Genomic DNA, 17,826 nt, shown 5'->3' with positions numbered 1-17,826 from the left:
CTTTCTCCTGTACACACCAGTGAAGTAGGACCTCCTTACATTCAGCCACTCCAGAAGTGAAATATTACAGTAACCTAATATCACACAAGCTTAAGGGCCTATCCCCAGATCTTTGCTCAGGGTTGTCCAGTGAGTTTAAAGCCACAAACACAAACCCATTCTATACAGAGAAAACCCTTCAACAGAGCTGTTGCTTCCCAATGAGTTACAGCATGCATGCAACACTGGGTACTGCTCTGAAGTTGGAAGCACACACTATTTATACTGCAACAGAGAGCAAGTTTGGTCTTAACAGGAGGGATGCCAGCTTCCCAAGCTGGCATGCAGGATGGTTTTGCACACAGGAAAATAAAAATGAGGAACAGAGGGCAGAAGGGGGAGCAAGAACTGTAGTCCTCACTCCTTCTGTCTGTATCTATTACGAGTGCAAAACCAGCTGTAAACAGTAAAGATGTCCCTATTAAGCAAAAATACCATCCCAATTATACAGTGGTCACGACAGTTTAATAGTTTAAGACTTAAATTAGTCCACTACAGTTCACTAGAACCTCCTAACTAAACTAAACATACCATATAAATCTGCAGCCTTTATCAGAATGAATAAGTACGTGTTGATGACTCTTGAGTTGTGGGGGAAAAGTCTACAAAAAACAGTTTTTAATGTGATTGCACCAACTTACAGAGATGAAAGAAGAGGATAAAAGGAAAAAGAAAACACCTAACATGTCATGCTAATCCTTTGCCAGGATATTCCAAAATGCTTTTCTTCATTACATTTCCTCGAGTCTTCTGCATATATTCTGTTAGTGACAGCTTGATTCTGCCTACGCTTATCAAATGGATGGGTGCATGTACAGCCATATGATGGAAAAAGGGCTTCTCCATAAAAACAGCAGCTGAGGGCAGCTTGCTGCCACCAGAATGAACCCCCTGTGCTGCAGTTCATCCTGCAGGAGCCCTTGGGAAAGCCCAGCTTGGGACACAGATGAACCTGCCTGCCCAGAGTCCAACAGCCACTGCTGAAGCATCACTTGGTCTCAGCAGCTCTCAAAAATGGTGGCACCAGACTGTGAGATTTGTGTGAACTCATGTGTGTGCTTTCTGGGCTGTGTGAGACTGTGGGCTTTTTACCACCTTCATGCAGAATACACGCCATGAGTTCAGCTCATGCAAGGCTCAGGAAGTTTTTTATGATTCATGTTGAAATTTTTCCTTGCTGAGTTTTACCCCTTTGAACATCTTAAAATAATTCCTTTTTTGTCTTAATATTTTACACCCTTCAAATACTTGTAGATTGTTATCATATGTCTTAGTCATCATTTAGTCCAAACTGTACATATTAAAATCTTGTAATCTTTGCTCATATTTCAATCTCTTCAGCCTCTTAACTTCTGTTGCTCTTCTCTGAATTCTCCACTGAATTCTTGACAAGTTTTTGGCAACAGAGTGGTCAGAATAATAGTGTCATGGACACCTTACGGCTGTACAGAGATGAAGAGGGAAACTTGTGCAACACCAAAATGACATTAGCTCTTCCCCCAAAACAACAAATATGTCTAATCTGTTGTTCAGGATCACTTATTTTTAGTGGCTGCATCATCAAATACTCTGAAATACAAGTACACATATTCACCTAAAAATACTGACTCAGAGACAAGAGTTTAGTATACTCAAACCTGTATTTAATTAGCCTTCATGTAATCTGTGAAGAAGGTGACATGGAACAGTATTTATCTGCAATATTGAAGGACAAATGGCTGAAGGAATGTCTCAAAAGACAGAGCCCACAGAAAAGGGGCCACACAGAACCAAAGAATTTTAACAGTTTCTTCACTGCAAACCAGATTAAGGAGGAAATTACAGTCAAAGAGGTAAGGAGACAAAGCTACATTTAAAAAACAGAAATACTTTTAAATTGATACAACTCTTCCAAACTCTGGAAAATTCTAGCATACAAAATCTCCACAAAATAAGACAAAGCTTGGTAGCTTTCTGCGTTGTATATTTGGACTGTAGAAATAGTCTTCAGGTAAATCTGATCAGGCATGGGACTAAGATGCATATAATCTAACCATTATCTTCCTGAAAGTTAGATATCTAACTGAAGCCACCAAAATCATCTCCAGAGAGCCATTAATCCCATCCTAAAACTGTAATATATTTAGGATGAATAGCTCTCTAGAGGTATTTCTCCTCCTCTCCACTGATAACAGAGGGGGACTAAATAGCTGTCTCGCCTGCATTTTCCTTGAAGATGACTAAAGTTAAGTAACCTGTACCCAAACATCATTTATAGCAGCTGGTCTCTAAAGGAATTAATGGAAACAATCAGGTTGTGCAGGCACGTTAAACATTATCTTCTCTGGAATTTTCCAATTATTTGGTATTAAAACCAAAGCAAGCAAGCAACCAACCAATAAATAAAAAGGAAAAAATACAGATTCATATTCAGCTGTCCTTCCAACTTTTCAAGTACTAAATCAAGAACTACTGAATATCTGCTTGTGTGGAAGATTTCCCTCCCTACAAGTCTCTGAATATTGGTAGCAACACGACAGGTTCAGGATGACAGAAATCTGTCATTGCCTTTTGAGGTAGGGTCCAAATGCTCTGAAGTGGCTATTAAAGGACTAAAGTTTGGGAAAGAGCATTCAACCTTCATCTGGTTCACAACAGGCTGAAACAGAAAATGAGCATGAACAAAGTTACTCAATAGAGAAGACTCACACAAATCTGGGACAGAAACTGGGCAAAAAAGTTCAATTTTAGAGGACAATTATAGGAAAACATATGGTTGCAATGGCACTGATCTGCAAAACTTCCAAAAACTTCCAGAAGATTATGTCTGAGGAAAAGTGAGAGAAGTAGAGTCTATTAAGACACAGCTGACATGAGAAAACACAAACACACTAGCCAAAAGGAATGTGCAAGCTAAGAGAAAATAAATAATTTTCAGAAAGAAGAAAAGAAGGGGAGGTTTAAAAAGAAAATGGAAGTTTATATAAGAAAATAAATATAATATATTGATAATAGAAACCACTTTTAACTCAGTAAATTCAGATTACAATGGAATTAAGTGGCTTTTAAGTGTGGTCAGGGTACTCCCCTGAACATTCCAATTCAAGAAGGCAACACAGGAAAGAGGTACAATAAAGAGATCATAAGGAATAATATAAAAAACCACTACAAAAAACCCACCTGAAGGATATCAAGGCTCAAAAGTGACTACAGCTTTCTAGAAGCAAGGCTGAAAGAATCTGTGCTCCTCATTGTCCTCCCAGCAGAGGCAGAGATCAGGCAAGGACACAAAGACTATAGACAACTGCACCCCACATAGATACAACTGGCACCTCCAAGGAGAGATTCTACTTATTTGACCATGGGAAATGTTGCTAAGGACAAAAGGACATTCACCTCACACCAGAGGAGAAGGATGCCTGACCACTAACTTGCTAACCTACTGGAAGGTCTTTTAACAAGGACTAAAATGGGCAGGTGGAAGAAAAAAAACATCTAACAGCTGAGTATAAACAACAGTTTAGAATTAAATATATTAACATTAATAATATTAATATTAATGTTGTAATATAGTAATAATAAAGAAGAAACTATCCTAATAAGGAGGAAAGAAAGAGAATAGTAGGGTTTTAACATCACTCAAGTATGAGCTCTTTACTGCTACCGAGACAGGAAAGAAATCCTGAAGAGAACAGATTATCAGAATACATAAGTATAAAAATTACACAAACATGTAGAGACAAAATCATAATGGTTCAAAACACAAAATTAACAAGGAATGTCAGGAATAACGAGAACCCATTCTACTAGCACATTTAGGTAGATGAGGAGAAATGTTGCTCTGTTAATCAATGTAGAGGAAGTTCAACTGACAGATGATGTGAGTAGGCTGAAATGCTTAACACCTTTTTTGTACCACCATTCATTCAAAATTTCAAGTGGAGAGACACGGATAATTCACTTAACACTCACAAAGAGAGGTATGGTCTTACTCCAGAAGAAATGGCAAACAAATTAGAGAGTACTGAGTTAAGTTAAATATTTTCCAAGTCATTTGTATATGAATTCATCCTGTTCTCCTTAAAGAATTGTCTGAAGCAGACTTTGAAAATTTGTAGAAGGCAAGAAAAGACTCAAAGAATAAATATAGTACCTACCATGCAAAGAGAGAGAGAGAGAGAGAGAGAGAGAAAATGGGGGAATTCCAGACCACAGAATTTAACCCTAATTCCCAGAAAAACTAGTGAACAATGAATCAAACCAGCTTTTAAGCACCTAAGTATAAAAGACGAACAGCACTCAACACTGATTAAAGAACAAATCATGCCAAAACAGCCCAATTTCCTTCTCAACAGGAAAAGAAACCTTGTAGAAAGCAAATGTCATGTACCTTGACTTTATTTTGGCCTTTGACATCTTATATATTTTTATATGCAAGCTACGAACAAAACAAGAATATCCATGGTATCACACAAATGTGAATCTATTTTGGATAAGAGAATCCACACGGTAATTATCAAAACACAAGAATGCATCAGCTGGGTTTCTGCCCTGAGTTTTGTTCTATTTGCCTTTTTTATTAATAACCTAGATGATGGAATAGAAAACATTTTTATTAAACCTGCAGACAAATGAACCTAGGAGGGCACTGAATGGCTGAATAAAATTCAAAATTACCTTGGCAAATAAAAGAAATCTCCAGAGGCAGTGGATGAGATTCAACAGGACTGCAGGTAATGTACCTGGGCAGAAATTATTAATGACACAAATACAAGATGGTGATAACTGAGCAGGCAGCAGTTTTTCAGAAAAGGACCTAGAGTTCCTGTGAATTATAAGCTTGATATAAGTTAGCAATATTTGACAAACAAGGAGTCAATCATCTTTTTAAAGTTTGTTAAAAGAGACATGTAGCTCCAAGGACAGAGGAAGTAATCTTTCAGCTCTATTCAATTTGGGGAAGTTTCAGGATGTAAGCAGACAAATTATGGGCATTGCTTTCAAAGCAGGTGTGAAACATCCACAAAAAAAAAAAAAAAAAAAGTATGTTACAGGCTAACAAAAAGTCTTTAGAATAGAATCCAGTTCCTGTTAGACCTTTCCACTAGCCTGACACCTGCAACAAGTCACACCAAAGTAGCAGCAGGAAATAAAAAAAAAAAATTTGGTCATCTTCTCACTATCAGGAAAAGAAAAATGAATAAAAGGTACAAAACACCTTGATGCAGCAGCAAAGGCAGAGTGCTGGAAATCAATTGCATCAGGGCACAGTATTTTTGGTTTTTTAATAAAAACTTGATGAATTTGTTAAAAACACATTCATCAAGACTGTATTACCATATTAAGAGTGCAGACAACCTAATAAGTGGGCATCAACTCCATCTAGTTTCAATGTTTTCAAACTCTTCCAAAAGCAATGAAGTGTCTTGGTACCAATGCATTGGCAATGACATGTCCCAGTTCTGTGATGAACCCCAAGTGTGCACAGGTCTGTACTGTTCCTTCTCTCTCTTCCAAACAGACCTTTCCACCCTGTCACCTTCCCATCCTTCTAACGCAGATTCTACTTACACCAGCTATTTAAACAGATCACTGTCCACACCCATCTGTCGTGACCAATCCCATGATACCTGTCCCTGCTTCATTCCCTCCCTGCCTTCCTCACCCCCTCAAAACCCCCTCCTCTCATCCCTATCCCTCCTCACTTTCCCCTGGCTCCTGCCCCATGCTGCCTTGTGTCTCCTCCCCTGTCTGGAGGAGAAGGTGCAGATCCTGACAGGGTCAGTGTTTTGGCAGCAGCTGCTGGGTGGAGCAGGCTGGGTTACCACCACCGAGAGAACCAAGTTACCACCTGCCACATTACTTGCCTGAAGCACTTTTCAGATGTTGGGGCAAATATCTGAGGAAGAATGTTTATCATGTGGTCAGATAAGAATCTTGTCAGCAGGGCTGGGAGCTTCCAGCTGTTTGAGTGGCTCAAGTACCTCAATGGATTCCTCCAGTCTGTGGCAAACACCATAAAAGAAGACTGCAGAGAAATGATTTCCCAAGTCAGACTTCATAGCTTTTTGCCTGCCTGGAAGACAGGCACCTCAGCTGTCCCAATGTATAAGACTTCACACAGCAGTTCATGTTACCTGGGTTGTCACTCCAGACAAAATGCCTGCTGGCAGATCTCTCTCAGCTCAGGACTTCACTTGGAGGCATAAAACCCTGCAGATACTGCTAAGCACCACGGTGTGTGATTCCCAGGATCACACACAGAAGACACAGCTGGCCAGCAGGGTGGTCTGATGCATCTCAAATACGGAGACCCAGAGCAGAAGAGATGCTGCTGTGCCAGCTTTGCCAACACATGGATTGCACACAGCATGGCTGAGTAGTACAGTGCAGAGAGTGACTATGGGCAAGTCTCAAACCTCACAGTGCCCTGCAGATCTGGAAGGCCTTCAGAATAAAAAAACACAAAGGCTCTTCCCGTCAATTAAAGTGCACCTGCTTGACAGGGAGGTATAAAATAACAATCATGTCATAAAGAGAGGTAAATACATAGTATCTATGGACTCAGGAAACACAGGAAGTTTGCAATTCTTTTTTAATAACAAATACAGGCATAGGTATAAAGGCCTACTCCTATTAATGTGGTGGCAGAACAGTTTGGAGAATAAGAACAATTCAGTTTCAAAATTTTTTGAAGGAATTGAACCATTACCCAAACTCATTACTCAAACACTTCTTATACATTCAGATGCTTTCCAAATGCTAGTAAGCACAGGCATAAGTTAGGAGTGAGCACACATATAAACTACTTTTGTATTTCTGTGATGACTGCAGCTAACCCTGAAGCCACTGGAATTCTGCTAAACACAAGACACAAATGTCCACAGGGTAACAAAACTGAGATATCAGGAAGTGAATCCACACCATAGTGATTCATGTTTCGGACTCTGTCTAGTTGCTCAGTGCTGTCTGCTTCTACATTACCTGAAACCTCAAATACAAAAACAGCTTTCCCAATATCCACATATAAAACTTCAGAAAAATTAAGCCACTTCCTTTCATGCGTGTATCAACCTGTAGACTGCACAATATCTAGTGCAAAGTAACAGTGAGACGAAGAGCTTATTAAAGTAAACAAAAAAAAAAATCTCTTTCACATGGCTAATATGAATATCCATTACTAACTCAAACAGAACTCCAACTGATCCAGAACCTACATTGTTCCAAGACTTGGCCAATTCTGACACGACAGAGTAAGGCAGGAACTTCCTCCACATCTAGTTTTTTCCAGACTTATTCATGAGAAGGCTTTCCTTACCCACCTCAAAAGTGTTTGGTACTTTCAGAAGCTGAGTTGACCAAAGCATGCAAACAGCTTGATTTCCTTAACTGTTCCTGCCTTCTTATAGATAGCCATACTTTTTACTTTCATGTAAATATCACACTCTGCAATTACACAACTTCTTAAAACATTTTCAGCAGAAATGCCATGCCATTCACCTGGAATTTCTAAGCTTGCTAGACCTAAGAGCCTTCTGGCCAAATATTATCTAAAACTGCTCTTCTAAATGCATACCCTACTAGAAGTTCTCTGCATCCAGCAGCTTCAGCAGGTGCTTCTGGGCATTAAGCACTTATGTAGAAAAGTGGTTACTTACTCAGAAACATAAATACGGAATTGGGCAAGTAAGATGAGATAATTAGTTCTTTCACAGCTTAAGTCTTGACAGTTTTAGGATGTATGTTTTCTGCCTCCATACCATATGAAAAAACCTCAGAGCAGCTAGCATATTTGAACAAACACCCCCACTTTGATACCAGCAGGGGACTAGCTCCAATGAAGCTTTCAAGTTGATCACTTACTTTCTCTATTGGCCTGATCAAACTAGGACCTGCAGATATTTTCAAATTCCATCCTTATGCAGAAGGTTTTCACTGTTAAAATCCAATGTTGCTTATCATGGAGATTTTATCAACTAACTCACAATTATTAATTTATTATGAAATTGATGAATTAACAGCATTTTAACCTTATATGTGTACTTAGGAACAAAGTCAAATTAAACAGCTGTAATACAAGCAAGGCTGGCAAATGTACTCTAAAAGACTCTTCAGAGCACAATCTCAACATACAATTACGAGCTCCTATTTTCACACTGTGCATAGGCCACTTTGAGAGAAAATGAGTTTCTCCCAAGGTAGCTTGTCGTTACTACGCTTCCATCATATTCTGTTCTGCCATCACAACCAAACAAACTCATCCCAAAACCCTTCTTCTCATCTTTGAACTACCCTGAAGTAGTCAAATGTAAGTAAAGCAGAAACATAACTTGTAAACACACTTGCTTTTCTTGTAAGAATTCTAGAATACATGGCAAATACACATTATCTCTAGCTTTGGTACATTTTATATTGGAACTTTTGTATGTACAAGCTGACTGTAACAGAAAGACATCATTAGTATCTGTGGACCCTTCAACAACTGCACAGGAAAACAATGGTGTCCAAGGAGAGGGAGGGCAATCAGTACTGCTCTGTCAACAACAGTGCAATAGTTGGCATTACAATATTTCCCTCAAAACAAACAAGCTACTGAAATTTATTTTGTTTTGGATCCCCAGTACAGAATTAATTGCTTGGGACAGTTTATCTTTCTCTTAAGCCAAGCCTGCATGGGGACATTGAGAATGTTAAGGCAAATCAACTAAACGTTTGACACCAATGTGCACACATTTAATTGTCTTGAAGCTGGGAGTAGATGCTCTAATTCAACAGCAAAGCTCCCTGTAGCTCCTTATTCAGTTAAGCTACATTGGTCTAAGACTAATTTACTCCTGAATTAAAGCAGTCCCCCAAGGACTCAGCACAACTCATTTTTGCATACTAACTTCATGCACTTAACCAATCTGCCAGAGCTCTTCCTGAGTTCCCTGAGCCTTATGGAGTTTTCAGTCTATAGCTGAAGGGAGGTTGGTACTTCATCTCCAACGCTGGGAACATCAAACCGAGTATTTTCCTCAACATTTTCCTTCTAGAACACAAACCCCTCCCCCCCCCCCCCCAAAATTAAAGAGAAATTCTTTGTATTGCTTAGCTGCTTCCTGCTCCAAGGTGGCAATTTGGTGGATTTGGAGTTTATCATTATCTTGCTCCTACTCTCACTCTTCAACTTTGTAGAAGCCAGTTCTTGGGAGCTGGCATGCTCACATATACAGGAAATAACCAGCAATCAGCAATGAAAAAAATGCAGGTGGATACTAATCCCAAAGTTGGATTTGAACTGTCACACCATCTCCTTTAGAGGCTTCCAGTTGTGTCAAAACCATAATCTACTGACACTGCTTTTGCTCATCATGATTTCGAAATGGCAATCATATCACCATGTTTTACTGTTTCTCCTCACAACCACTGTTGTGGTACCTCAGCACTCTCTGGAAATGAACCATATCCCATTAATTCAATACTAATTCAGTTCATTACTAATCCTAAACTGGGATTGATATTTCTCAAAATATTCTAATAAAATTACCATAGAAAGGATCGATAAATTTTAAAGCAAATTGGTTGCTTCCTTACCGCGAGAGCTCAGACTGCCATTTTATTTAGGTCAAAATGCAAAGCATTTCTCAGACTACAAGCATTTAGGAGAAGTAAAGATGTCCTTCTTCCATCTGGGTTCATTAAAACTTTCCTGGATGCTGGCAGTAGTTGGGGAATACTTTGTTTTGGCCTTACTGCATGGATGTGCTAGTTTCAGTGGTGCTTTGAGTGTACCCACACAGACACACTTATGCACACGCTCGTGCAGACAATATCCCAAGGTACCTCATAAAATTAAGTTCATTGACTGAGCTATCAGAATGATAGACTAGTGTTAGAGGCCCTGCTGTACAGCAGCTAGCTGAAAGGAGTGTTTAGAGGAATAAACAAATATACATAATGCCTGCCGTTTCCTCTCCCCAAAATAAATTCATTCATTATAAACGAACTGTCACATCATCATCTTTAGAGACTTCAAATCGTGTCAAAGCTGTATTTACTGACACTGGTTTTCGTTCAGCACAATTTGGAAACCGCAATCTTATCACCATGCTCTAACATTTCTCATCACAGCCACTGCTGTGGTTCCCCAGCACTTTCTGGAAATGAACCATATTCCATGGATTCAGTCGTAGATCTAACACTTTAAAACACCACTCAAGCCAGATGCTACCAGAATAAAGGGGGCGGTAGGCAACATGGGATGCACTGGAACATGGACTGTTCAAATTTGCATTTTCAGTTCTAGATGTTTTTAAAACTAAGTATCTAACCTCTCAGCGACAATTAAATTTAAAAAAAAATCCCAATCCCAAAGGGATTAATAACAAAAATAAGTATGCAAATGGAAGTGTAGCCCTCTGGACAATATTTGCATTGATTTGCTGGAGAGAAGGACCCCTAGTGTCCAGCTGGATTTTAGCCAGCCTGGGGTCTGGTGACTACACAGCATCCAGCACAAAAAAGCATCCTAGCTTGTAAAATATTTCCTGCAAACACTTTCCCCTCCCTCTTATTTGGAAACTGACTGATGAAAAGAAAAAAAAACCAACATAAATACAATTCTGCTTTCCTAAACTAATTATTTCAAAATATAATCAAGGTGTCATGTGATCACCTGGACTCTGAGGATTCATCATTACTGATGAACAGGAATGTGCTTTGGCACAATAGTTTCAGTGGTTGATTATGCATTGCAGACACCTATAGATAAACATCTCTATTTGTAAAAAATGAGCACTGTCTCCGAGAGCAGTTGTTGATGAGGCTTTAAAAGCAGCATCAAAAAAATGTAATGCTAGAAGGTTGAGGCTGCCCAGCCCTGTCATATAGTAGCTTCATTTTCTAAGGGGGAAAAAAAAATCTGCATGATTCCTTATGATCAGGGTTTTACCTATTTATTTGGATAATCATTCAAATGGCTAAACAGACCTCTAATTTGAAAATAAAAACCGATTGATGCAATCACAAACAAGTTCTGAAATTGTGATTTATAAAAAAGAGGGGAAATCTTGTTCTAAGCCAAAACACACACACAGTTACCTTTTTCTAATCAGAGCATTCATTTCTCCTCATTATGATCTCACAAGCACATTAAAATCTTATTAACATTAATTACTTCTGAGCGTCTATGCATGAGCAGCGACAGGCTTGCGTGCGCGCGTGTGTGTGTATGTGTGTGTGTCTCTGGATCATATCTACATTTATATACCTTGCTGCACTTTGCTTATAAAACATGTGAAAATATTGCTGCTAACACCAATTAGCTAATTTCACACACACAGATAGTAAGCTGCTGTCTCACTGCACAGCTTATTATAGACCAGCAGACAGATGGACAGACAAACAGACGCAAAAAGCATCACGGCTCCTCCTAAATGCAAGATCTAAAATGCCTGGCACCCCCAGGAGTGTGAGTTTCATCCTCGTAAGTCTGAGGGAACAAAATGACAAAAATAATAAAAAAAGAATAATAAAAAAAAATAGAAGACAGCCAAATATCCCATTTTCTACACAGATGGGTTCAATGATGAAGTGATAGAGACAAAGAAAAAACTGGCAGGCAGACAAGCAGCAGGCGCACAGAGAGATAGACAGAGACAGATAAACAAAGCAACAGAGAAAGAGATGAAAGCATATTCAAACATGTGAATTTGGGCTAAGCAATAGTAACTTCAGCCCACCAATAAGGTAAGGAAGCAAATGGCAGAGGCAAGAGCCACCATAAGAGTGACTTCACAAGCAAAGCCCTGACACTTTACAAAACTATTCATGGATTCTATTTGCACTGAGCACACTAAATGCAGCGGTGCTGCTGGTGACACTCAGCTCCACCACAAACACAGAACAAACACAGGAATCTATGCACCACTAGGGAACTGCACCTTCCTATTCTTCTACACCCTTTGTTTCAATCTCATTTAGATTCACCTCTATTCTACTTCTAAACCTAATCCTCCTGAACCTTTCTCTCTGCCAGGGGTTAAGATATAAACAACATCAGCATCGCTCATCATGCCAAAGCCATGTTTATCCATCACTGGGGTATCAGCATCTCAGCTGGGTCCTTTGCAGAACCCAGGTGGACACTTGCTGGTTGTTTTCCTCTCTGCCCAAACACCTATATCTGCTCTTCCTCTGCAACTATGAGAAGAACTGCAACCTTCAACTGGAATTAAAATTTTCATTGACATCAACAGGATACAAGTTTTAGAAGCATCAAAATTTGCCTTTCAGCCCTACTACCCTTTGTTTCACGCATGTGTTCTTCCACTGGTGACACAACCAGGCAAAACACTATAAGGAGGGAAACGATTAAAGCTAAGGAAGATTATTTCCTTCTTGAAATTTTTTTTTAAATGAACACATCTTAATTTCTCATGGTAACACATGTGTTTGCATTTTCTGCTCACTCCTTTCAGATCAAGAGAAGTTAAATATGGCAATAATTACTGTGTTATTCCCAGCCTTTTTTACCTAAAGATTTCAGAGCACTTCACAAACTGCTCATGAAGCTTCAAGGCATGCAAGAGGTTCTCCCACCACTCCGCTTACTGCTAGGGAACAGAAGAGCAGAGGTGAAGTAGCCAGATCAGTAAGAAGGTCTACAGCAGACCCAAGATATCTTCTTATCTACATTTGTTCCATCTTCTCTTGAAACACATGCCCTATTGAAGTTCATTAAAAATAGCACCTGCATTGAAAAAAAAAAAAAAAAATCAGGATCCTTGATTTGTTCGTAGCTCACTCATGACCTTCTCCTAACAGTGCTTATTCAGGAGGACCTACTCCCATAAAAACCCAGCACAGCTGCTGAGAAAACTACCATGAATTCAGTAATGGAAGTTTGGGATGTACTGGGTGTATTCCAAACTTCTGAATCAGTTATGGTGCATTCTCAGTAAATCCAGTGATTCCAGAAAGCTTTGGAGCTCCTGATCACGGGCATTATTGCAGTTCTACTGCACACAAGTGGTGAGCCTGGTGCACCTTGGCCAAATTCTGCCCAGCTCGGTTTTAATGTGCACACACAGCAGATCTGATTACACTGCAGAGCAGGAACCATGGCATATGGCCCCTTCTGCCACAAGGAGCGGGCACCTGACCTGCTGAGGCAGAAAATAAGTAAGCAAATTGAACACCACTCCATTTGCTCGGCTTACTGTGCTTCTTTTGTTAAGGTTAAATATACAGGCGTTCAGAGTAAGGATATAGAAAAGTAAAAGCTTTATGAAATAAGAAAAAAGCAATAAAGATTTGAGGCTTTACAGTTTTACGCATATGACAAAGTAGGCTTTTTCCTGCGTATTTCCTAAAAAATAGAGTATAGACCATTAAAGTTTCTTTCGAATTGTGCAGAATTACTTTCTCTGAGAGGAAACAAGATTCTCTCTGACAAGGCAAGGAGCCTCAACAGCTCCAGTTAAAAGAGGTTCACCCAGAAATTCAGCTCATTTGCTCAGGCTTGCCAGAAAGTTTGGATAAATCCATGGCCCGTCGTTCTTCCAGATTCCAAACTCTCCACTGTGTTCTGACCTCACTGATCTTTAGGCACATTGAAACTTAGGAAAACAGGACAGCCAAGGAGAATTTCCCCCTAAACTCATCAGTGATCCCCATCAAAAACCAAGGAAGGGCCATACAAAGACATGAGTTCAATAAAACGAAGTAAGTATCCACTGGATTTCCTAACTTAATGCCTCCACAGTTGTTGACCCTTTAACCCATCTTTTCCCCAAACCCATATAGAACATAATGGTTCGTGGCACCCAGAAGGAAAAATGATGTGTCCTATAAAGCGCTGCTTTGGGGTTTTTGAAGACCACATACATCCTAATTAAATATGGTAGAAGTTGTACCTCAGTAAGTTAAAAAGCAAATCCAGAAACTGATTTACTAAAGTTAATGCGTAACACTGAGATGCTTAATGACAGAAAAAGTTGCCAGTTTTTATTACCACAACAGCATAGAGAGGCAACTGTGCAACAGGGAACTTTTGCAGAACATCCCCCCATCTGAATTTTGCATGTAAGGCAGACACAAGTATCCTAAAGAGTAAGAGGACTCAGATACAATTGACTTGAGGATCTCTCAAAGGACCAGTGCTTATCAGCAGAATGAATCTGAGAGACCATTCAATCTAAAAAACCAGGTCATGTATATGTGAAAGGGGAACAGGGGAAAAACCTCTACTTAGGGGACGTAGAGGAGGGAAAGATGTTTGCTGTCTTTCCTGTAAAAAGAAGCTTGACTTGCCTTTCTCAGGTGGGAATTATCGCAGCAAACCTGGTCTCTATCTACTGTATTCATACTTTGTGAGCCTTACAGTACTGTGCCTGCCAAAAGTTCCAGCAGGCTGAGACAGTATGAGAGTACTTAAGAGGTGCACTTGGCATCTTGACCAGCCTCAAGATCCAAACCCCTTTGTGTCCGTTTGGAGGTTAATAAGACAAGGTTTTACTGACTCCATCCTGGCTCTTATAAGCTTCTTGGGGATTATCAAAATTGGAAATTGCATATGAAAAACCTGGTTGATCCAGTTTTTTAGGAGGGACATTCATCCAATTTGCCCTTCGACCCTTGAAATGTGAGACATGCCTGAGGAGTGTTCTTTGTTATAGTCTCACAAATATATCCAGAGATGGTGAGTCCATATGTCTCTGATAAAGGCAAAACCTTATTGTGCATTCCAGCTTTTTCTTTTGTAAACATACTACATTAGATGAATTTGGCTCTCAAGGAAGAAAGTATTAATTGTGCTGGCTAATAAAACTTTCTGTTGCTGTCCTTCCAATCTGGTCTTCTAAGCATCAACAGACATTAAAACTGGCTCTTGGGAAGTGAAAAAATATTAGAGAGCAGTACAAACCCAAAACTTGTTTGCAAGTTTTCAAGAACTGAGATCTCAAGATCTTGAGAATCTCATTCTCAAGTAACAAAAAGTTAAAGGCAGCTATTCCTTGCACAGTTTTCAGGTTGAATATACAACCAACTTAGTTCCTCCCACTGTTTATTCTCCGAGAGATGCTTCAGCAGCAACACACCCGTGCTCTGCCCAGATCCAGCACCTATGGGCTCCCATCATTGCCTGCACAGGCTTTGTCCCCACTGACAAGTTTAAACAGACTTTAAATACTCTTTAAATGCCTGTGTCCCAAGAACCCTTAGGGGCTGTTTTCTTCTCCCCACATTGCAGTTCTTAGATGTTAACAGTCATTGCACAAAGAGCAGACATACACACAAGAACTTCACAACAACGTAATTATTTGAAGGCACGTTTGTCTTTATATAGGAGAGGGAGCTCCAGTCTTCTCTTGATGACTATTTCAGGGATCAAGCAACACCACTATGCATTTCAGCTAGGTATAACTGTCCCTGATGATTATTACTGTACAAAAAGAGGTAACAGACTGGTCCAGTTTTTGAACATCTACTTCTTGGACAAAGCTAACACTGGAGCTCATTGGGATATACCCAGCTGAGAGAAATCCAAACATAGGAAAATAAAAGAATTGAAGTTACTTTAATTCAGTTAAGAGAGTAACTATAAATAATAAGACAACAAAACAGCAAGAATGGTTTTTTTTTCTTAAAAAATTCTGCTATTAAAGACTTTGTTGACATGTTCGTATATGAAATGCATTTGGCCTCAATTTCCAGTTACTGCAGGGTCTTTGTATCTCATTTTAAAAGCAGAAATAAGACTTTAAAGGCAAAGAAGTTGCATTTGTGTTACAATACCACAATGGTGGGGAAAAAAAAAAAAGAAGCTTAACAGTCTTTAACATAGCCAAGAATCATCTGAGCTTCCTCTGTCCATGGAACATGGTCTTTACTTTTCCAACTCCCATCTGCATGTACAATACACTGAGGAAGGAAGAAAGAAAGGCCTCACTTCCTTCTTCTCTCTGTGCCTCGATTGTTTCTGATTAAAAAATCATGGAAATAATAATGTTGATTCAGCTACTGAAATTAGGCAAAACTAAATTATCTACTATCATTAAACACTGTAAGATATTTGAATAAGTTTCTTCAGAAATGCAAAGTGCTATTTATTCATATCAGCAGCTATCTATGGCTAAACTGTCCTAGAACCTTTTGTGAGCATTCTCTTCTCCTGCTGAACTCAGTTGATAACCATTCTCTGTTTTGAAGTACATGTGTAACTCCTTTATCTAAGAAAGCCTGGGAAAGACTTAGACAGAACTGGCACCTGACTTGTTTGGTTAATGAGAAAAAAGCAAACCAAAACAACAATAACAACAAAGAAATCACACAGGGTCTCAGGATTAAACCTTTGCAGATGAGGAAAAAAAAGGCATCTTTTTAGATGCTAAATTATTTGCAGCCTTTGCCTGAGCCTTATGAGAATAATCACCAACACCGTGTAAAAGCAAGACTTTTCTTTAACTCCATAAACTGAGATTTCAAGGAGAGATCTGGGAAGAATCTTATTAATACACCTAGGTATGCTGCCACAAGGGAGACAGTATCAAACACAGCAAAAATGAGGTCAAATTCAGCAGCACTGTCCTAAAGAAAACTGTCTCCTGGTCACAAATCACTTGTGGAGTACCATGCATCATCTTTACTGCTTCAGACATATGCCAGCTGCAGCCAGTAGGGAGAAACACAAAACTAAATTCAGCTCTTGGTTCAAGGTTGGTTCTTTTAAATTTCATGGAATTAGTCCACTTCTATAAAAATGTAACATAGGGCAAAATATGACCCATAAACATTTTAGCAGAGACACAGACATTCAGAAATTTCACATGGAACTTCTTATCCCAAGAGCACAGTCCTCTGAAGATGATTATTGTATGATGATTATTCCAGCTCACTGCTCATAAGGAAAAAGGAAAGGGCTGTGGCCTCATCCCACCCCTCACTGGTCCTACTCATACACAATCCTGCTGCTAAAATTTTCTCCCTCTCCTGCCAGTGGGACCAAGTTAGCCCCTTGTTTTGCATGAAGTTCAGACTTTTTGTCCTCATTTTCTTTGAACAGCTCTGCCCCCTGCCTGTGTCTCAGCTTTTATTTCTTCTAGCTGCTCACATTCTTCACAAACCTCCTTCCTAAATGCTCCATTTGTATCCTTCTACCACACTGAAGCCAATGTTCCATAGCAACATTACTCCAGATTCTAATAACTCTTTAAAAGAGCCTACAGTTTACTAAACTGTGTCCCTGCACAACCAGACTTCACCAGGAAACTCCAGAAAAGTTCATTTTAGCTCACTTCTTTTTTGCTTACAACATTTTCTACCTGCAAAAGATGTGGAATGAAAATTAAATAAATTCTGGTAGCAGAATAAATTACCACAGGACTGGATAATGGATGTGATCTAGACAAGAGGGCTCTCACTCCAGCACAGAGACAGTTTTAACCGAGCTAGCTCAGTTATTAATAGGAGTTTGGTCAAGACAACCTAGGGCCAAATGCTGTGAAAGTATACAGCTCAAAACATATGCAAAATACACCTGAGATCCAACATAATACAGCATGAGCAGGGCAGAACAGTTTAACTGTCATCCAAACTACCTGAGCAAATGCTAGCTCTTAGCCTCAATGTGGTAAAAACCTTTTCAAAAACAAAACAAAACAAAAACCCAACCAAAACCCAAACCCCAAGACTTCAGGTGTCAGTTCTAGTCTGACATGCCAGAGAAAGACCACAAGCATTCAAAAACTTCATTGGGAGGCTAAAGGAAAGCCATTAGAGTAAACAAAGAAGTTGCAATGCACTTCAGGGTGATCAAAAGGCACA

General features: G+C 39.4%; 1 protein-coding gene across 15 annotated transcripts in view; it reads right to left on the bottom strand.

The window, feature by feature from the left end:
- The window catches only part of ZBTB20 (zinc finger and BTB domain containing 20), a 473,676-nt gene that overhangs the window by 418,774 nt on the left and 37,076 nt on the right, over positions 1-17,826 (bottom strand). The window contains exon 1 of one of the 15 annotated variants that reach the window (XM_085070995.1): positions 8,907-9,168. The exons of the other annotated variants lie outside the window; for them this stretch is intronic. The gene's annotated coding sequence lies outside the window, so the exon portion shown is untranslated. Of the gene's footprint in view, positions 1-8,906; positions 9,169-17,826 lie in introns of those variants that run through there. 15 annotated transcript variants of the gene reach the window in all.

This window comes from Lichenostomus cassidix, chromosome 1, assembly GCF_008360975.1.
Source record: "Lichenostomus cassidix isolate B80296 chromosome 1, HeHo_3.0, whole genome shotgun sequence".
NCBI lineage: Eukaryota > Metazoa > Chordata > Aves > Passeriformes > Meliphagidae > Lichenostomus > Lichenostomus cassidix.
This window is presented reverse-complemented; position numbering and strand designations above follow the sequence as displayed.